Source organism: Salmo salar, chromosome 04 (assembly GCF_965601325.2).
Source record: "Salmo salar chromosome 04, fSalSal1, whole genome shotgun sequence".
Taxonomy (NCBI): Eukaryota; Metazoa; Chordata; class Actinopteri; order Salmoniformes; family Salmonidae; genus Salmo; species Salmo salar.
In genome coordinates this window covers 40,976,539-40,999,518 of record NC_138294.1, presented here as the reverse complement: position 1 = coordinate 40,999,518, position 22,980 = coordinate 40,976,539, and the positions used below count along the sequence as shown (strand labels likewise).

The 22,980-nt window shown below is 40.4% G+C and overlaps 1 long non-coding RNA gene across 1 annotated transcript in view; it reads left to right on the top strand.

Moving 5' to 3' along the window:
- The first annotated feature begins 7,051 nt into the window (after nucleotides 1–7,051).
- Nucleotides 7,052–22,980, top strand: part of LOC106602998 (uncharacterized) — a 31,888-nt gene continuing 15,959 nt past the window's right edge. Inside the window, exons 1-3 of the long non-coding RNA XR_001328338.3 lie at nucleotides 7,052–7,544; nucleotides 8,815–8,957; nucleotides 10,164–10,302. This is a non-coding gene — a long non-coding RNA (uncharacterized LOC106602998). The remainder of the gene's footprint in view (nucleotides 7,545–8,814; nucleotides 8,958–10,163; nucleotides 10,303–22,980) is intronic.

Below are 22,980 nucleotides of genomic sequence, written 5' to 3'. Positions count from 1 at the left end.
TGCTTTGGCAAAGTGGGTGGGGTTATATCCTGCCTGTTTGGCCCTGTCCGGGGGTATCATCAGATGGGGCCACAGTGTCTTCTGATCCCTCCTGTCTCAGCCTTCAGTATTTATGCTGCAGTAGTTTATGTGTCGGGGGGCTAGGGTCAGTCTGTTACATCTGGAGTATTTCTCTTGTCTTATCCTGTGTCCTGTGTGAATTTAAATATGCTCTCTCTAATTCTCTCTTTCTTTCTTTCTCTCGGAGGACCTGAGCCCTAGGACCATGCCTCAGGACTACCTGGCATGATGACTCCTTGCTGTCACCAGTCCACCTGGCCATGCTGCTGCTCCAGTTTCAACTGTTCTGCCTGCGGCTATGGAACCCTGACCTGTTCACCGGACGTGCTTGCTGCACCCTCGACAACTACTATGATTATTATTATTTGACCATGCTGGTCATTTATGAACATTTTAACATCTTGACCATGTTCTGTTATAATATCCACCCGACACAGCCAGAAGAGGACTGGCCACCCCTCATAGCCTGGTTCCTCTCTAGGTTTCTTCCTAGGTTTTTGGCCTTTCTAGGGAGTTTTTCCTTGGGAGTTTTTCCTAGCCACTGTGCTTCTTTCACATGCATTGCTTGCTGTTTGGGGTTTTAGGCTGGGTTTCTGTACAGCACTTTGAGATATCAGCTGATGTACGAAGGGCTATATAAATACATTTGATTTGATTTGATAACAACATGTTTCCGAAGTCGTAGACAACTATGTTTGTTATTACGTGTCACGTCCTGACCATAGTAAGATGTTATTTTCTATGGTAGAGTAGGTCAGGGCGTGACAGGGGGTGTTTTTCTATGTTTTCTATTTCTATGTTCATGTTCTAGTTTTGTATTTCTATGTTGGTTTTGTTTGGGATGATCTCCAATTAGAGTCAGCTGGTCCTCGTTGTCTCTAATTGGAGATCATACTTAAGTAGGGTTTTTTTCCACCCGAGTTTGTGGGAGATTATCTTTGAGTCAGTGTATGGTTCACTGCTGCATCACGGTTGTTTGTGTCATTCAGTTTATGTATTGCATAGTTTCACAGTGTAAATAAAATGTGGAACGACACACACGCTGCACTTTGGTCCGCACCTTCCTACGACAACCGTGACATTACACTGTACCACAGCGCCAAAAAAGGACGATATCCCTCCAGGCCTTTGCCGCCTAAGAAATCGGTGTCACTGGACCTTCTCAAATAGTAGTTGTGTATCCCTGACAGACTGACCAGGTGAATCCAGGTGAAGGCTATGATCCCTTATTGATGTCACTAATTAAATCCACTTCAATCAGTGTACTGTAGATGAAGGGGAGGAGACGGGTTAAATGATTTTTAAGCCTTGAGACAATTGAGACATGGGATGTGAATGTATGCCATTCAGATGGTGACTTTGAATATTGACTTTGAATGAGGTATGGTAGTAGGTGTCAGGCGCACCGGTTTTAGTCTGTCAAGAACTGCAGCGCTGATGGGTTCTTCACGTGTGCATCAAGAATGGCCCTCCACACAAAGGACACTGAGCCAATTTGACACAACTGTGGGAATCATTGGGGTCAACATGGGCCAGCATCCCTGTGGAACGCTTTTGACACCTTGTAGAGTCTGCCCAGACGAATTGAGGCTGTTCTGAGGGTGAAAATGGAGTGCAACTCAATATTAGGAAGGTGTTCTTAATGTTTTGTACACTCAGTGTATACATTAAATGGGTGCTGTTTTGAAGCCACCACTTCTCCAATAGCAATAGAAATGCATTTATTAATGTCTACATTGTTTTTTTGCCACGTTTATTCTATTACAGACAGCTTAACGCATACTTTCACATTATGCAATGTGAACTAAATATACAAATATAATATAAAATAGTCTAATGTTTTGGAAGTTCTAATGTTACTTTCCCCACTACAACAACAAAATCCTTAAAAACATGTAGTTTTGTCCATGATACAGTTCATTGAAATACTGTAGAATTCAATTAATTCCTATCGAGGACTACTCCTTCTGGGGTGTGCCAATATGGCCAACTAGAGCCTTCAAAGTCTCTCACTGGCCAATACATATCATCAGCAATGCAGTGTTTATATAAATCATTGTATGTACAGTAGCTCTATAGTCAGGTCCAAAATTGAATATTTGTCACCGTTGATAAAGATGAGCAAAAAAGACTGTATAAAATAAATACTACAAATATTGAGCTATATTACTCAAAACTATTGAACAATTATATTATTTTATACTAATGCAATTGATCATAGAAAGAGATTTTGTTAAACAAGAAATCATTTTCTCTCTCAAAAATATAGGTGTAAAATATATTGGCACCCTTAATCCGTAAAGATTCTTATAAATAAAATCAAACAAAATGTAATCTGCGTTAACATTCTTCTTGTTTAATTGATCTCAGATTAAGGAACTGTATTGTGACCTTCCATGGCTTCCTGTTTCACTGGGGTATAAAAATTTGGTAACACACATGTAAAATTCCTATGTCGAAAAGAAAAAAGATGCATATGGAGAAAAGAACCTCATACCTACTGTAAAATATGGTTGTAGATATTTGATGTTATGGGGCAATTGTGCTTCCACTGGTCTTGGGGCCCTTATTAAGGTCAAAGGCATCATGAACTTGACCAAGTACCATGACATTTTAGCCAAAAAACTTGGCCACAAGTGGATCTTCCAGCAAGACAATAACCCCACAACCAGCCTTGATCGGCAGTCCCAAAGGGCGGAACACAATTAAAATGTATTGGTCACATACACGTGTTTAGCAGATGTTATTGCAGGTGTAGCAAAATGCTTGTGGTGTAGCGAAATGCTTGTAAAAACTGTTTTTGAAGAACATGGTTTCAAGCCGTCAACCTCTGGGTTATGGGCCCAGCACTCTACCACTGCACCACACTGCTTTCAACCACCCCAGATGAGACTTGAACCCACAATCCCTGGCTAAGAAGTCCAGAGCCTTATCCGTTAGGCCACTGTCTAATCAGTATGAACAATTGGCCCAGCGTCGTCCGGGTTAGGCATGTTTTTGTTTTTTTACCTTTATTTAACCAGGTAGGGCAGTTGAGAACAAGTTCTCATTTACAACTGCGACCTGGCCAAGATAAAGCATAGCAGTGCGACAAAAACAACAACATAGTGTTACACATAAACAAACGTACAGTCAATAACACAAAACAAAAGAAAAATAGAAAGAATCTATGTACAGTGTGTGCAAATGTAAAAGAGTAGGGAGGTAGGCAATAAATAGGCCATAGAGGTGAAAATAATTACAACTTAGCATTAATACTGGAGTGATATATGTGCAGATGATAATGTGCAAGAAGAGATACTGGGGTGCAAAAGAGCAAGAGGGTAAGTAATAATATGGGGATGAGGTAGTCGGGTGTGATATTTACAGATTGGCTGTGTACAGGTACAGTGATCGGTAAGCTGCTCTGACAGCTGATGCTTAAAGTTAGAGAGGGAGATAAAAGACTCCAGCTTTATAGAATTTTGCAATTCGTTCCAGTCATTGGCAGCAGAGAACTGGAAGGAAAGGCGGCCAAATTAAGTGTTGGCTTTGGGGATGACCAGTGCAATATACCTGCTGGAGCATGTGCTACGGGTGGGTGTTGCTATGGTAACCAGTGAGCTGAGATAAGGCGGAGCTTTACCTAGCAAAGACTTATAGGTGACCCGGAGCCAGTGGGTTTGGCGACGGATATGTAGTGAGGGCCAGCATAGAGGTTGCAGTGGTGGGTAGTATATGGGGCTTTGGTGATAAAACGGATGGCATTGTGATAGACTACATCCAGTTCGCTGAGTAGAGTGTTGGAGGCTATTTTGTAAATGACATTGCCGAAGTCAAGGATTGGTAGGAGAGTCAGTTTTATGAGGGTATGTTTGGCAGCATGAGTGAAGGAGGCTTTGTTGCGAAATAGGAAGTCGATTCCAGATTTAATTTTGGATTGGAGATGCTTAATGTGAGTCTGGAAGGAGAGTTTACAGTCTAACCAGACACCAAGGTATTTGTAGTTGTCCACACATTCTAAGTCAGAACCGTCCAGAGTAGTGATGCTAGTCAGGCGGGCGGGTGTGGGCAGCAATCGGTTGAAGAGTATGCACTTAGTTTTACTTGCATTTAAGAGCAGTTGGAGGCCACGGAAGGAGAGATGTATGGCATTGAAGCTTTAGTTAACTTTAGTTAACACAGTGTCCAATGAAGGGCCAGAAGTATACAGAATGGTGTGGTCTGTGTAGAGGTGGATCAGAGAATCACCAGCAGCAAAAGCGACATTATTGATATATACAGAGAAAAGAGTCGGCCCGAGATTTGAACTCTGTGGCACCCCCATAGAGACTCCCAGAGGTCCGGACAACAGGCCCTCCGATTTGACACATTGAACTCTTTCTGAGAAGTAGTTGGTGAACCAGGCGAGGCAGTCATTTGAGAAGCCAAGGCTACTGAATCTGCCGATAAGAATGCGGTGATTGACAGAGTCGAAAGTCTTGGCCAGGTCGATGAAGATGGCTGCACAGTACTGTCTTTTATCGATGGCGGTTATGATATCGTTATGGACCTTGAGCGTGGCTGAGGTGCACCCATGACCAGCTCAGAAACCAGTTTGCATTGTGGAGAAGGTACGGTGGGATTCGAAATGGTCGGTGATCTGTTTATTAACTTGGCTTTTGAAGATTTTAGAAAGGCAGGGCAGGATGGATATAGGTCTATAACAGTTCGGGTCTAGAGAGTCTCCCCCTTTGAAGAGGGGGATGACTGTGGCAGCTTTCAAATCTTTGGATAGGCTAGTAATAGGGGTTGCAACAATTTTGGCGGATAATTATAGAAAGAGTCCAGGTTGTCTAGCCCAGCTGATTTGTAGGGATCCAGATTTTGCTGCTCTTTCAGAACATCAGCTGTCTGGATTTGGGTGAAGGTGGGGGGGGGGGGGGGCTTGGGCAAGTTGCTGCAGGGGGTGCTGAGATGTTGGCCGGGGTAGTGGTAGCCAGGTGGAAAGCATGGCCAGCCGTAGAAAAATGCTTATTGAAAGGATTGATTATCTTACATTTATCGGTGGTGACAATGACGATGTTTTTGTGCTGGTTAAGGGCAGTAAAGTCTGGGGTGAACCAAGGGCTATATCTGTTCTTAGTTCTACATTTTTTGATTGGGGCATTCTTATTTAAGATGGAGAGGAAAGCACTTTTGAAGAGCCACCAGGCATCCTCTACTGACGGGATGAGGTCAATATCCTTCCAGAATACCCAGGCCAGGTCGATTAGAAAGGCCTGCTCGCTGAAGTGTTTTAGGGAGCGTTTGACAGTGATGAGGGGTGGTCGTTTGACCGCGGAACCATTACGCACGCAGGCAATGATTGCTGAGATCCTGGTTGAAGACAGCAGAGGTGTATTTAGAGGGCAAGTTGGTCAGGATGATATCTAAGTGCCCATTGTTACGGATTTAGGGTTGTACCTAGTAGGTTCCTTGATAATTTGTGTGAGATTGAGGGCATCTAGCTTAGAATGTAGGACGGCTGGGGTGTTAAGCATATCAATGAACTTTTTCAGTAGCAGTAGGAATACATCCACATTGATGGAAATAGCAGAACAAAAGCTTTCCAGACAGACATGAAACATCTTGAGTGGTAGACTGCAGGCGAAAGGTTGACCAGAAGACTGTCCAGAGTTGGAATGCAGTCTGGACACAGAGGAGCGCAGGCCCTTGTAGAAAGACTGGAAATCACATATCTCGAGCAGTACATAAACAATTATGAAGGACACTGTCTACTGGAAAGCTTAGAATATTGTCTTCAATGCATGTTCATAGCAAATTTTTTTTAAATGTGTTCTGTCTTTTGAAATAATATATTGGTCAATGTCAGAGGAGGCTGGTGGGAGGACGGGCTCATTGTAATGGCTGGAATAAATTAATGGAACGTTATCAAACATTTACAAACCACTTGTTTAACTCTGTTCCATTAATTCCATTCCAGCCATTACAATGAGTCCGTCCTCCTATAACTCATCCCACCAGCCTCCACTGATTACTGTATATACGCCTAGAACCTATGAGACTAGCTAACTAGGCTACATACCAGCTCAAGATGAAAGTTTCATTCACTGTACATTTACATATTCAAACATTTCTTACAGTACTCCTCATTTCAAACTTTTCCAAAGTTCTCTAGACCAATCAATACCAGTTGTAACCAGTGGTGACCCGTCATTCAGGGCAGGTGGGGTAGAGCTCCACCTGTTTTGAGCCCCACATTTCCCAAAGCTTTAAATGATAACCATTCAACATTGTCCATGCTGTCAATTCAGCATGATTTCTGTCACGCTCAAAACATCTGTTAACTCTGAACTGGGAAATCTGACTTCAGTGAGTTCAAGACAACTGGGAACTCTGGAAAAAATGAGCTCCGACTGGGAAAATACGCTTTGAACGGTCATCCTACTCGGAATTGTAAGTCTGGAACTCGGGCTTCTTTCTAGAGCACCGACCTGAAGATCACTGACGTCATCATGATTCAACCATGTTTTTTTTCCAGAGTTCCCAGTTGTCATGAAAGCACTATTCATCCAGAGAATGCCAGACTTTGATAATAAAGTTAATGACAAAATTTGCCCACGAAGGACCGCCGCACCACCTTCATGTTCAAGTGAGCAAAGCACAAGGTGAGTCCAAACATGTCTTGTATGCTTCTGCATAAATTATGTAATATGCCAGGGAGATATGTATACTGTAGCTAAGAAAGTAATACTTAGTGTATGTTGTGTAGTAAGCTGTTAGTAGCCCATGTGCCCCACCCTAATAATTTGGTCTATTTTCTTCTCTTAACTTTGCCTACTGTTCTGACTTGGTGGTGCACATGTAGCCTATAACCTGTTTTAGAGAAATGTCATCATCAAATATTGTAAGAGCTTTCATTGTCTGCTTATATGCCCCCTTTATTTATCCTATGGTTCAGACTTGGTTTACAGGGAGAACACTGTAAGAACGGCCCATGTTCTGAATTCTGTCGCTGTACTGTTGGGACTCTGCTGTTGGGACAACTTTGTGTAGGCCCTAACAGTTTGTGGGCAACGTTTGTCACCATTTTAGTGAAATTAATCTATTGTTTAGTGTTGTGTTGTTGCTTTTCCGGCATTCATCCCTCTTTTTTTGGTTTATCCCACCAAGCTTTACATGCTAAAATCGTCACGGGTTGTAATATTAACTTACCATATGTATCCATCTTTGCACACATGCCAGTACATTTTCTGATAGGACACCTTGAGCAGGCCTTTCTTCTGGAGGTATTTCACCTTTTAAGCTGTTTTTTTGGCTACAATATATGACTTAGCACACGAGCTATTTTCAATTAAAAATCCTTGGGTCAGGTATTGGATTTGGGTGCGCACTTTAAGAGTAAAAATTTGTATCCAGCTGGAAATTGGACCAAAAAAAAGAGAGTTCACTTGTTCACATGTTGTTTAACGTCATCGAGGACAAAATGCAGTGACAGTCAACGCTGACCAAGGCCAACCATGGTAAGTAAATAGTAAGATATTATTGTAGTTACGATTTTGAATTGAATTTGTCTTGATAATCGGTGGATTTCATGTGACAACTCAGTGCAAATGAGGCGCCTTTTGTGGGACCATCTCGTTCTCGGTCCCAGTCTGTCTTTAGCAACATAGCTAGCTAGCTAACGTTAGCTAAGGACTAAGTGACAGCTGGAATTTAGCTGGTTTACACAAACAGTAGCTAGCTAGTTGTATTTTGCAAATTATATTATCTAGCTAACAATGTAACAGACGCAAAAGGCATGTTAATCGTTGCCATAGCAGGATAAGCCAGTTTGCTGACAGTTGTTAGGCAAGCCAGCTTACATTGGTTACCCAACTGTCAGTTAACTTTTTGATGGCTAGCTAACTACAGTAGGTAGCTAGCTAAATACAATATAATAGTATTAGCTAGGAGCCTGGCTATAGCTTTTTCATGTGTAGCCGAATAGAAGCCCACTCAAATAGTCCGGATCTAATTTAGATGTTCTTCATAAGCAAATGTAAAGTCACTAGCCTAACAACCTCAGTTAATAAGCTAACTAAGGTTAATATTAATAGCTTAGCCAAACCATTTGCTGGGAGTTACTGTTAGCTAGACAAGCTGGCTGCTTTAGCTTGCTATCTAGTTGTATGCAAGGGCTCTAGCCAGCTCATTATGTGACCTTTATTTAACTAGGCAAGTCAGTTAAGAACAAATTCTTATTTACAATGACAGCCTACACTGGAAGACGCTTTGCCAATTGTGCCCCACCCTATGGGACTCCCAATCACAGCCAGATGTGATGCAGCCTGGATTCAAACCAGGTACTGCAGTAATGCCTCTTGCACTGAGAAGCAGTGTCTTAGACCACTGCACCACTTGGGAGCCAATAGAAATTGTTACCAACATTGGAGTTACTTAAGAAGTGATAACCTAATACAACCAAAATGATATACAATGTAGACAAATAGTAATAGCTCCTATGTGATAATATCTGTAATTACATTTGCATTCCTACAATAATACCTGATGCATTAATTTATTATACAGTGTTGCACTTGTAATAGCCATATTGCAGGGAATGAACACCTGCAATTAGATAAACGTACATTTTAGTACCATTTTAGATGAGAGCTCACTAGACCCTTAGTGATTCTGAAAACCATGTTTGTATGTCCCACACATTTATAATGGGTTCCTTTTGGAGTGCAAGAGACATTTTTCAACAGCACTTTGGTTTACACTGAAAATGTGTTCTTTGTTCATCCATAGAATGTCTTACAAACAATGTAAGAAGATGGCCTCATCAGCAGAGATTGATGCCATAACTGAATTGGTAGATGTCGAGATCCCTAAGTAAGATGTATGGGAACCAACTGTGGTTGCTGTAGATGATTATGTACCTCCCATAGATGGTAAGTATTGCTTGATTCATCATCATTTTTGGTTCCAGTAGAAACAACAATACAATTATTTGGGGGAGAATGTTAAATATCTGACCTGACAAAAGTACCAGACTCTGCTGGCTTTTTGATATTGTTTATGTGACGAATCTGTAATGTTGACACTGCAAAGTGCTAGCTAGTAGGTAGAACCTTGGTAAGTAAGCTTCAAATTAGGCAAATATGACTATGTGTATGCGACATGAGCACAGCTAGTCATGAATGTGTCATTTCACATCACAAAAGGGGTAGGCCCAAGTACGCAAACTCATTCATTCATGATAACATTTTGGCAGAAATGTGCTGCCTGTGTAGACTACTGCCTGATTGGCTTGGCTGCATCCATGCACAAAGGAAATTAGTTAATATAATGGAGGTATTATGATAAGCGTGCTTGCTGAGAGCAAGAACACTTGTTATTCCGCATTCTTAATTTTATTATTCCTCTTCCGTCCACTTTCTTGTGCTCCCTATCTACTTTAAAAACCGTTTAAAGTATTATCACCACTGTATTCAGTCCAGGGTTACATGCTATTTCTAGCTATGACTTTTCTTCTTCATACTACTTTTACTTTTTATGCTACAGACCTTTTAATACCCCAAAGCTCCCATAGACTCCTATTCAATTTCCTCAACATTCCAAACTGGCCATTGTTAAGTCTGCTGAATTCGATCTCTTGTAATTTCAAATTCAAGCAGATGCTGAGTACTTTAAGGGCTGCTTAACACCCACTTTGATACCATTTATTTTATTTCTATCTTTCACTACCCTAAATACCCCAACTACCAATGAATGGAATTCTATGGGAGATATGCGTTTACATCGGCACATGCTCATTGTTTAAGCTAGATACTCCATTTATCTTTCCAGAGCCTTTAAGAGTCTTTAAATAAAAAATAACCGTTAACAATCCAATTCCTCAATGATTCTGTTAAGTATAGGAATCAATTCAATCTTATCAATACAAAACCATAGCATGTGTGTGAGTGCCAGTGAGTGGGAAATGGAGGGATTCAAGTCAATGCCTTGATAGCTCTATTGTTTAATTACCTTAACACAAACCATGTGGGGAAAAAATGACTTGTCTAACTGCACAGTCAGGTTCAGTATAATTATCTTCATGTGTAACTGGAAAAGGTTTGTTCTGTAACATATGACTAACTCCTTTTATGTTTCAGGGGACAACGTTGACAAGATGTGTGAGTCGGACAATAGCTCAGATTTTTCAAGCTCAGACGGCTCGTCATCCACTGACAGTGAATATGAAAAAAAGAAGAAGAAGAAGAAGGGGAAAAAAGGAAACAGCTAAATCCAGAGGTGTGTCATGACACTGCACACATTTAAATAATATATTCCTTGAACTCAACGAACATTAGACACTTTTTGTGTGTTTAAAGGCAAGCTAGCATACTTAAGCTGTCATATGGCATGTATATTCATGGAACACAAATGAAAAAAAGTTTCAATTTAAAGTTCTTTCAATACTACAATAGAGTGGAAATTCAACAATAATTGCCCACACCCACGGAAAATCCCAATGTCAGGTCGGAAAGGCCCGACGATTGAAAAGGGGGAAAAAATGGCCAGCTCCCCCTCTCTTCCAGAAAAATTACTATGTTTTACAACTAAGGTCGTACAGTTGAAGTTGGAAGTTTACATACACCTTAGCAAATTACATTTAAATTCAGTTTTTCACAATTCCTGACATTTAGTCCTAGTAAAAATTCCCTGTCTTAGGTCAGTTAGGATCACCACATTATTTTAAGACTGTGAAATGTCAGAACATTATTATTTATTTCAGCTTTTATTTCTTTCATCACATTCCCAGTGGGTCAGAAGTTTACATACTGTACACTCAATTACTATTTGGTAGCATTGCCTTTAAATTGTTTAACTTAGGTCAAACATTTCGGGTACCCTTCCACAAGCTTCCCACAATAAGTTGGGTGAATTTTGGCCCATTCCTCCTGACAGAGCTGGTGTAACTGAGTCAGGTTTGTAGGCCTCCTTGCTCGTGCACACTTTTTCAGTTCTATCCACAAATGTTCTATGTGATTGAGGTCAGGGCTTTGTGATGGCCACTCCAATACCTTGACTTTGTTGTCCTTAGGCTATTTTGCCACAACTTTGGAAGTATTCTTGGGGTGATTGTCCATTTGGAAGACCCATTTGCAACCAAGCTTTAACTTCCTGCTGATGTCTTGAGATGTTGCTTCAATATATCCACATCATTTTCCTGCCTCATGATGCCATGTATTTTGTGAAGTGCACCAGTCCCTCCTGCAGCAAAGCACCCCCACAACATGATGCTGCCACCCCCGTGCTTCATGGTTGGGATGGTGTTCTTCAGCTTGCAAGCATCCCCCTTTTTCCTCAAAACATAACGATGGTCATTATGGCCAAACTGTTCTATTTTTGTTTCATCAGACCAGAAGACATTTCTCCAAAAAGTACGATCTTTGTCACCATGTGCAGTTGCAAACCGTAGTCTGGCTTTTTTATGGTGGTTTTGGAGCAGTGGCTTCTTCCTTGCTGAGTGGCCTTTTCAGATTATGTCGATATAGGACTTGTTTTACTGTGGATATAGATACTTTTGTACCTGTTTCCTCCATCATCTTCACAAGATCCTTTGCTGTTCTTCTGGGATTGATTTGCACTTTTCGCACCAAAGTACGTTCATCTCTAGGAGACAGAACGTGTCTCCTTCCTGAGCGGTATGATGGCTGTGTGGTCCCATGGTGTTTATACTTGCATACTATTGTTTGTACAGATGAATGTGGTACCTTCAGGTTTTTGGAAATTGCTCCCAAGGATGAACCAGACATGTGGAGGTCTACAATTTTTTTTTCTGAGGTCTTGGCCGATTTCTTTAGGTTTTCAAGCGAAGAGGCACTGAGTTTGAAGTTAGGCCTTGAAATACATCCACAGGTACACCTCCAATTGACTCAAATTATGTCAATTAGCTTATCAGAAGTTTCTAAAGCCATGAAACAATTTTCGGGAATTTTCCAAGCTTTTTAAAGGCACAGTCAACTTAGTGTATTTTAACTTTGACCAACTGGAATTGCGGTACAGTGAATTATAAGTGAAACAATCTGTCTGTCTGTTGGAAAAATGACTTGTGTCATGCACAAAGTAGATGTCCTAACCGACTTGCCAAAACTATAGTTTGTTAACAAGAAATTTGTGGAGTGGTTGAAAAACTAGTTTTAATGACTCCAACCTAAGTGTATGTAAACTTCCGACTTCAACTGTAATTGCAAAAGGGTTTTCTAATGATCAATTTGCCTTTTAAATGTTAAACTTGGATTAGCTAACACAACGTATAAGTATATAATGTTTAAGTGCATAATGTTATATGGACGTATGTCTACAGTTCAGGAAAAAAAAGACTGAAAAAGCAGAGGGTGTTCAAGGTCGTGGGCTACCTTTCAATATAATAATATAACATAGGAGTGATGATTGCTGATAATGGGCCTCTGTATGCCTATGTAGATATTCCATTAAAAGTCAGCCGTTTCCAGCTGCAATAGTAATTTACAACATTAACAATGTCAACACTGTATTTCTGATTTATTATGTTATTTTAATTGACCACGAAAATGTTTTTCTTTCAAAAACAAGGACATTTCGAAGTGACCCCTAATATATTTTTAAATGCTTGTAAGACTATTCTTTGACACACTTTCTCTTACAGAACATGGACACAATGCAATTGGGATCAAGAAGAATATTAGGATATGTTGCATTTGAAGTGTACATTTAACCTACAAACTGTTGCAGTCAATATAAACTGAAATCTTTTAGCATACAAATGTGTGCAAATTATCTTTTCAGATCTTCTCAGGAATGAATCATGTCCGTGGAATGGATATAGACAAAAATAAAATTCAAGGACTCCGCAAGGCTAGTGGCAAAATGATAGCAGAGGTAGAGAGGCGAGGCAGGGGTTAGGACATCATCCTGCTATTTTGACAGTCCCTGAAGGACAATGCAGAAGAGGCACACAGGGGTATTTTCTCTTATTCCTTCCCTTTCTCTAATGTAGCCAATACATAGCACATAAAAAATATGTATTTTGTAATAAAATTAACAAGTGTAGGAAGATCATTGCTTTACTTTACTAGGACTCGAGACCACAGCAGCGATCCTGCTCTTGCTCTACTTCTTCAATGAGGACCCGTGATGTCCTTGGCAAGGTATGCCTATGCACAAATAATCTGTTTCTTCATAAACATAAGTGTGCATGCTTATATAAAACTACAGCTGAACATTTGTTATGTTCTTTGAAAATTGTATGTGTATTAATCTTTTCTTTCTTTTGTTGACACAGATTTTACCGCTCCCTACTCCTTTACTGCACATCGGCGGAAATCCATTTCACCATGAGAGTGAAATCATGCTGGCCTTTGATGGGGAGAACATCCACGCCTTCGAGGACGTCCCCTTGGGACTTGGGGCTCTGCTAGGGCTGTATTTTTTATTCTCAGTTAAATTTCCCCAAAATGTCAGAAAAACTCTTATGTTCTTAAGTTACTGTGTTCTGGGGATAAGAGAAGTTGGGTGAAGTTACCAAGGGCCGGTCATAGAGATGGCAAACTTGCAAACTTCCTAACATAACTAAGTGGTTGTTGGGCAAGTGGTTGTTGGACACACACACACACAAAAGCAAAAAAAGCTGTATTTAGCATCACGTCTACAATATTGTTAGTTTACCTATGATTCATTTTTAACGTTTGTTGTTTTTGTTGTACAACATTATTTTATAAACAAATTAATTGTAATGAAAAGCACTATACAAAGTACATTTATTATTTATAATGGTCTGACATGCCTGCAAAAATGTTGCAATTTTGTAACATGTTTTGTTTGATCAATTGTTTTGTAAATATGAATTCACATTTGTGGTGCCACTAAATAAACAATGAGTTATTTAAATCCATGTTGTCAATATTGTTATAATTATTAAAATATTGGAAAGGTAGTTAAACAAATGAACCCCAAAAGGTTCTTAGAGGAACCATTATAAGGGGTTCTTCGAAGAACCTTTTTCAAGGGTTCTTCGAAGAACCTTTAGGGGTTCCCCCACAGTTTCAATTTGAAGAACCCCTAAAGGATACTCCAGGAACCTTTACTTTTTAGTGTATACCGCTAGACCCTTATTACAGTGTAATTACATGTAACTACTATGTTCTAATACACTTACTATTTGGTTACATATTAATGAATGCACACTTACGGTAAAGTGTTACCATTGTTATCTATCTACATCCTTGTCATTAGAGAGAGAAAAAGAGTGAGAGAGCAGCTGAAAAAATAATAAACATTTAAGTTTTTTCCTGTGTTTTAAGAAGGGGAAGAGTGGACCCGAAGGTCCCAAGTTCAAATCCAGCCTTAGCCAGAAATAAAATCTCTTAACAACCGCTATAGTTTCTAAAAGTGATCTTATAATTATAACATACATGTATAGAAGTGTTGTTCTGAGGTTTGTTACCTTGCTCATGCAATTATCTTGAATCAGTTATTGTTTCTTGTTGACTGCTTATTACCTGCTATACTGTAAGTATAAAGATGTAAAATATCTGACAATTTTAGGTATTAAAAATGAAGAACGATTGACCTACAAAGTAATTCAAAGAATTACATGAAATATTTCTTTTTCTTAATGACAAATGTGAAACACACGCGCGCGCTCACACACACACACACACCCTAGGGGCCCAATGTAATGAGTGGGCATGGCAACTGAGTGATTCTGAGTGAATGACAACATTATCCAAACATAGGACAGCATCCATCCAAACAGAGGAAACAACTCCTAAAAGTTCTAATTTCAGGAAGAATATAAAAAAGGGGTGGAGTATGGCTAGTAACAACCAATCAAGTATTTTGCATGGGTGGGGTTGGCTAGCAGTAGACTGGTATGGGGGTGGCTGTAGACTTTGGCTCAGGAGGACATGCACTGGACGTGGTCTGGCCCACCGTTCTTTTCTCCACGAATCATCAGTTTCTTCCTCTGCACCCTCATGACGTGTTTGAGAGCGAAAGAAAGAGAATGTCGTATACCTTCCAACGCCACAGCGAAAATAACTCTTCTATTGGGTTTAGAAATGGAGAATATGGTGGCAGGTTGAGCATCAAAACTTGCAGATGGTCAATGAACCAATTGCGGACCAGAGCAGCCTGGTGGCAATTGACGTTGTCCCAGATGACAACAAACCTGGACTGTTCTGGCCCAATCCTCTGGTCATTGGGAATGAGTATAGTATGCAGGGTGTCAAGGAAGGTGATAATGTGGGCAGTATTGTAAGGACCAAGAGTTGCATGATGAAGGACACCGTTCTGGCTGCACACATTGTGATGTTGCCACCACGCTGTCCAGGGACATTGACGATGGCGCGGTGTCCTATGAGGTTTCTTCCCCTGCGTCTTGTTTTGGCTAGGTTAAAGCCGACCTCATCAACATAGACAAAATCATGATGCTCTGCAGCAGCATCTAGTTCCATAACTCTCTGAAACAGATAAGACAAAACATTATTGTATGAGAGTATGAATAGACATAGAGCAGTCAATATGTAGCATTGGAATACAGTACCAATGACAGGATAGTATAGCTTACTTGTATGTATTCATAGCGCAGTTGTTTCACTCTGTCAGAATTTAGCTCAAATGGTACTCTGTAGAGCTGCTTCGTACGAATCTGATGGCGTTTCAGGAGACGGCCAAGTGTGGATAAACTCACGCTATTTATGTTACTGAATGTTGTGTTGTCAGTCATGATGTAGTGTTGCAGTTGTCGTAAACGTATGCTGTTGTTTGAAATTACCATATTCACTATATGTTGTTCCTGCTCTGCTCTCAACAGCCGGTTTCTTCCTCCATTGAAGGGTTGTCTAGCAATTCTGAAAAAACATGATGTGAATGGTTAGGGTGCAAGATTTTTTTCAGTATGTAATGAAGTGTTACTGTAGTGCTGTAAGTGCTGCAGTGCTGTAATTACAGTAGCATGGTATAGAGGGTACGTTTACTTACCTGTTCTCATTTCGAAATGTCCGGATGACACTTGCTGCAGTGTAGCGGCTCAAGTTAGGCTGGACCCTCTGAAACTCCAACCATGGTTGACCACATGGTCAACCAAAGTGGCCCGGATCTCATCTGTGATTGTTCGCCTATCTCTTCTTCTTTTTCCTACTCCTCGTCTTCTTTCTCGTCCTTGTCCTCTTCCTCCTCGTCCCCCTCTTACTCTTACTCCTCTTCATCTAACTCTCTCTCCAAAATTGGCCTCCATTTGTTGTCCAAACCAAGAAGCCAACCTGAAGCCTATTTATAGTGCTCAAGCTCTGATTTCTAAGTGAGGAAATTAGCTGTAAGTGATTTCACACGTGAGCACTGGGTGTAGGTAATCGGTTAATGAGTGTGGCATTTGGAATGGCAGTGTTTTCCAAACAAAACACAAGACCTGTTAGTTTTGAATGATGTATCTAATGTAGAGAACTGTGTTTGGTGTTTTACAAAAAGTGTGTTTTACAATTGCAAACTGAGTGTAAAGCAGATAATGTGCTTGCAGTTTTGCAGTCTTGGTCTGAAGATACAAGAGTTAATGGTTTCACTGAGTGTTCCTCAACTACCACTTTTAGTGTGTAAGCAATTGTTAAAAACTGTAAGATATTAGTTATATGTTGAGATTTGTATGAGTAGAATGATAAGTAACTTATGCCTTCCTGGCCCTTGAGCCCTGTGGGGTTTTCAGCAGTGGGGCCACACAATGTCATGATCCAGACCACTGCGCCAGAACGAATCAGTTAGATGAGCAATTGATTTCCATAGGCAGGCCCATTTCTTCACCGGATCTCCTGTGTGTGCGCGCACATGCACACATTTTTTAAATAATAAAAACTATAGCCAGCTCATGAGTTTCAAGTTTGAAGAAGCTTACAATTTATCCTACCATTTATACCGATCTACAGTGCATTCAGAAAGTATTCAGACCCCTAGACTTTTTCCACATTTTGTTATGTTGCAGCCTTACTCTGAAATTGATTTGATTGTTTTTCCCTCATCAATCTACATACAATAACCCATAATAAAAAAACAAAAAATGTTTTTTTGAATTATGTGCAGATGTATTAAAAATTAAAAACGGAAATATCCTATTTACATAAGTATTCAGACCCATTACTCAGTACTTTGTTGCAGCACCTTTGGCAGTGATTACAACCTCGAGTCTTCTTGGGTATGATGTGACAAGCATGCCACACCTGTATTTGGGGAGTTTCTCCCATTCTTCGCTGCAGAGCTGTTTTCAGGTCTCTCCAGAGATGTTTGATCGGGTTCAAGTCTGGGCTCTGTCTGGGCCACTCAAGGACATTCAAAGACTTGTCTGCCACTCCAGCATTGTCTTGGATGTGTGTTTAGGGTTGTTGTCCTGTTGGAAGGTGAAGTTTGGCCCCAGTCTGAGGTCCTGAGCGTTTGGAAAAAGGTTTACATCAAGGATCTCTGTACTTGGCTCTTTTCATCTTTCCCTCGATCCTGACTAGTCTCCCATTACCTGCATCCCCACAGGATGATGCTGCCACCACCATGCTTCACCTAAGGGATGGTGCCAGGTTTCCTCCAGACTTGAGCCTTGGCATTCAAGCCAAAGAGTTCAGTCTTGGTTTCATCAGACCAGATAATCTTGTTTCTCATGGTCTGAGAGTCCTTTAGGTGCCTTTTGTCAAACCCCAAGCTGGCTGTCATGTGCCTTTTACTGAGGAGTGACTTCCGTCTGGCCACTGTACTATAAAGGCCTGATTGGTGGAGTGCTGTAGAGATGGTTGTCCTTCTAGAAGGTTCTCCCATTTCCACAGAGGACCTCTGGAGCTCTGTCAGAGTGACCATCGGGTTCTTGGTCACCTCCCTGACCAAGGCCCTTCTCCCCCGATTGTTCAGTTTGGCTGGGTAGTCAGCTCTAGGAAGAGTGTTGGGGGTTCAAAACTTCTTCCAGTTAACTTCTTGGGGCTATGTGGGACGCTAGCGTGCCACCCGTGGTGCACCCTATCAACAGCAGGTGCATTTCAAGAGCGGCAAATTTGAAACCAAATAAATGTCAAAATTCAAATTTTTCAAACATACAACTATCTTACACCCTTTGAAAGATAAACATCTCCTTAATCTAACCACGTTGTCCGATTTCAAAAAGGTTTTACGGCGAAAGCATAAAGTTAGATTATGTTAGGAGAGTACATTGACAATAGCTGTGTGTAATGTTTTGTCAATTCAAAGCCAGGCGTCACCAAAACCATAAAACCAGCTAAAATGATGCACTAACCTTTTACAATCTCCATCAGATGACACTCCTAGGACATTATGTTAGACAATGCATGCATTTTTAGTTCTATCAAGTTCATATTTATATCCAAAAACAGCGTTTTACTATGGCATTGATGTTGAGGAAATCGTTTCCCTCCAATAACCGGCAGTCAAGTCAGCACCACAAATTAAATAATTAAAATTAGAAAACATTGGTAAAATATTATATTGTCATTTAAAGAATTATAGATTTACATCTCTTGAACGCAATCAACTTGCCAGATTTAAAAATAACCTTACTGGGAAATCACACTTTGCAATAATCTGAGCACTGCGCCCAGAAAAATATGCTTTGCTATACAGACAAACGGCCATGTTGGAGAGATCTAAAATCGAAAATACTATGTAAATAATCCATTACCTTTGATTCTCTTCATCAGATGTCACTTCCAGGAATCCCAGGTCCATAACGAATGTAGTTTTGTTCAAAAAAGCTCATCATTTATATCCAAAAAGCTCCGTGTTGTTAGCACATGATCTAAGCCAGCCGGACTTCTCGTCATGAACGAGGGGAAAAAATATATTTACGTTCGTTCAAACATGTCAAACGTTGTATAGCATAAATCATTAGTGCCTTTTTTAACCAGAACATGAATAATATTCAAGGTGGACGAATGCATTCTCTTTTATAACGTATTGGAACGAGGGTACCCAACATGAACTCGCGCGCCAGAGTCTAATCGGCCATCACCGTTCCATGGCTCTTGTTCGGTCAGATCTCACAGTAAAAGACTCAAAACACTTTGTAAAGGCTGGTGACATCTAGTGGAAGCAATAGGAAGTGCCAAAACATTAATCAACCCCTGTGTGTTTCAATGGCATAGGCTTAAAGGTAATTCAACACATCAGGTATCCACTTCCTGTCAGAAAATGTCTCAGGGTTTTGCCTGCCAAATGAGTTCTGTTATACTCACAGACACCATTCAAACAGTTTTAGAAACTTTAGGGTGTTTTCTATCCATATATAATAAGTATATGCATATTCTAGTTACTGGGTAGGATTAGTAACCAGATTAAATCGGTACGTTTTTTTATCCAGCCGGGAAAATACTGCCCCCTAGCCCCAACAGGTTAACCTGTTAGGGCTAGGGGGCAGTATTGACTAGTCACATGCTAGTCACATGCTAATGTAAAAAGCTGGTTTTTGATATAAATATGAACTTGATTGAACAAAACATGCATGTATTGTATAACATAATGTCCTAGGGTTGTCATCTGATGAAGATCATCAAAGGTTAGTGCTGCAATTAGCTGTGGTTTGGGTTTATGTGACATTATATGCTAGCTTGAAAAATGGGTGTCTGATTATTTCTGGCTGGGTACTCTGCTGACATAATCTAATGTTTTGCTTTCGTTGTAAAGCCTTTTTGAAATCGGACAGTGTGGTTAGATTAACGAGAGTCTTGTCTTTAAAATGGTGTAAAATAGTCATATGTTTGAGAAATTGAAGTTTTTGCATTTTTGAGGTATTTGAATATCGCGCCACGGGATTACACTGGCTGTAATCCTAGCCCATAGAGGTTAAGAATGATGGAGGCACTGTTTTCTTGGGGACCTTCAATGCTGAAAACATTTTTGTTACCCTTACCCATACAGTGAGAGAAAAAAAGTATTTGATCCCCTGCTGATTTTGTATGTTTGCCCACTGACTAAGAAATTATCAGTCGATAATTTTAATGGTAGGTTTATTTGAACATCTAATGTTTTGCTTTCGTTGTAAAGCCTTTGTAAAGCCAGAATAACAACAAAAACATCCTGAAAAACGCATGTCAAAAATGTTATAAAATTATTTGCATTTTAATCAGGGAAATAAGTATTTGACCCCTCTGCAAAACATGACTTAGTACTTGGTGGCAAAACCCTTATTGGCAATCACAGAGGTCAGACGTTTCTTGTAGTTGGCCACCAGGTTTGCACACATCTCAGGAAGGATTTTGTCCCACTCCTCTTTGCAGATCTTCTCCAAGTCATTAAAGTTTCGAGGCTGACGTTTGGCAACTCGAACCTTCAGCTCCCTCCACAGATTTTCTATGGGATTAAAGTCTGGAGACTGGCTAGGCTACTCCAGGACCTTAATGTGCTTCTTCTTGAGCCACTCCTTTGTTGCCTTGGCTGTGTGTTTTGGGTCATTGTCATGTTGGAATACCCATCCAAGACACATTTTCAATGCCCATTCTCCCATTGATGTGGTGAAGTTGTCCTGTCTCCTTAGCAGAAAACACCCCCAAAGCATAATGTTTCCACCTCCATGTTTGACGGTGGGGATGGTGTTCTTGGGGTCATAGGCAGCATTCCTCCTCCTCCTCCAAACACAGTGAGTTGAGTTGATGCCAAAGAGCTCCATTTTGGTCTCATCTGACCACAACCCTTTCATCCAGTTGTCCTCTGAATCTTTCAGATGTTCATTGGCAAACTTCAGACGGGCATGTATATGTGCTTTCTTGAGCAGGGGGACCTTGCGGGCGCTGCAGAATTTCAGTCCTTCACGGCGTAGTGTGTTATCAATTGTTTTCTTGGTAACTATGGTCCCAGCTGCCTTGAGATCATTGACAAGATCCTCCTGTGTAGTTCTGGGCTGATTCCTCACCGTTCTCATGATCATTGCAACTCTACGAGGTGAGATCTTGCATGGAGCCCCAGGCCGAGAGAGATTGACAGTTCTTTTGTGTTTCTTCCATTTGCGAATAATCGCACCAACTGTTGTCACCTTCTCACCAAGCTGCTTGGCGATGGTCTTGTAGCCCATTCCAGCCTTGTGTAGGTCTACAATCTTGTCCCTGACATCCTTGGAGAGCTCTTTGGTCTTGGCCATGGTGGAGAGTTTGGAATCTGATTGATTGATTGCTTCTGTGGACAGGTGTCTTTTATACAGGTAACAAGCTGAGATTAGGAGCACTCCCTTTAAGAGTGTGCTCCTAATCTCAGATCGTTACCTGTATAAAAGACACTTGGGAGCCAGAAATCTTTCTGATTGAGAGGGGGGTCAAATACTTATTTCCCTCATTAAAATGCAAATCAATTTATAACATTTTTGACATGTGTTTTTCTGGACTTTTTTGTTTTTATTCTGTCTCTCACTGTTCAAATAAACCTACCATTAAAATTATAGACTGATCATTTCTTTGTCAGTGGGCAAACGTACAAAATCAGCAGGGGATCAAATACTTTTTTCCCTCACTGTATATGTGCCTCAACACAATCCTGTCTCGGACGTTTACGAACAATTCCTTTGACCTCATGGCTTGGTTTTTGCTCTGACATGCACTGCCAACTGTGGGACAGTATATTGACAGGTGTGTGCCTTTCCAAGTCATGTCTAATCAATTGAATTTACCACAGGTGGACTCCAATCAAGTTGTAGAAACATCTCAAGGATGATCAATGGAAACAGGGTGCACCTGAGCTCAATTTCGAGCCATATAGCAAAGGGTCTGAATACTTATGTAAATAAGGTATTTCTGTTTTAAATTTTTTATACATTTTCAGAATTATATAAAAACATGTTTTCGATTTGTCATTATGGGGTATTGTGTATAGATTGATGTGAATTTGTATTTATGTATTACATTTTAGAATAAGGCTGTAATGTAACAAAATGTGGAAAAAGTCAAGGGGTCTGAATACTTTCCGAATGCACTGTACGTGCCAGTTATGAATATTAATATATACCCATTTTCATGGAACAGTTTTATTTTAATAAAAACGTGTTCGTTTCTCAAAATCATTGTCATTTGGTTAATCATACAAATCTGAAGTAAAATGATAAAAATCTAAAAGATCAAATTCAACTATGGAGAGAGCACTAGCCTCTGCCATATGGACTCATTGATACACTGTGATCCATTGTGAAGAGGCGACTCCGGGATGCTGGCCTTCTAGGCAGATTTCCTGTGTCTGTGTTCTTTTGCCCATCTTCATCTTTTTTTTTTTTGTTGCCCAGTCTGAGATATGGCTTTTTTTTATCAACTCTGCCTAGAAGGCCATTTTGAGCCTGTAATCGAACCCACAAATGCTGATGCTCCAGATACTCAACTAGTCTAAGGAAGGCCAGTTTTATTGCTTCTTTAATTAGAACAACAGTTTTCAGCTGTGCTAACATAATTGCAAAATGGTTTTCTAATGATCAATTTGCCTTTTAAAATGAACTTGGATTAGCTAACACAACGTGCCATTGGAACACAGGAGTGATGGTTGCTGATTATGGGCCTCTGTATGCCTATGTAGATATTCCATTAAAAAAAATCTGCCGTTTCCAGCTGCAATAGTAATTTACAACATTAACAATGTCTACACTGTATTTCTGATCAATTTGATGTTATTTTAATGGACAAAAACAAGGACATTTCTAAGTGACCCCAAACTTTTGAGCGGTAGTGTAACTCAGAGATAGCCTATAGGCCAATGCAGCAGTAGGCCCATCAACTAAGTAAAATACATAGGCCTAAAGCCGACAAATAAAAACAGTATGTCACAGCGGTTGATGAATGGAGACCAAGACGCAGCGTGGATAGTGCTCATTTTCAATAATTTTAACGAAGACACTACAAAATAACAAAAACGACCAGAACGGAAAACAACTACCCACAACCCCAAAGGAAAAACAGGCTGCCTAAGTATGGCTTCCAATCAGAGACAACGAAAGAC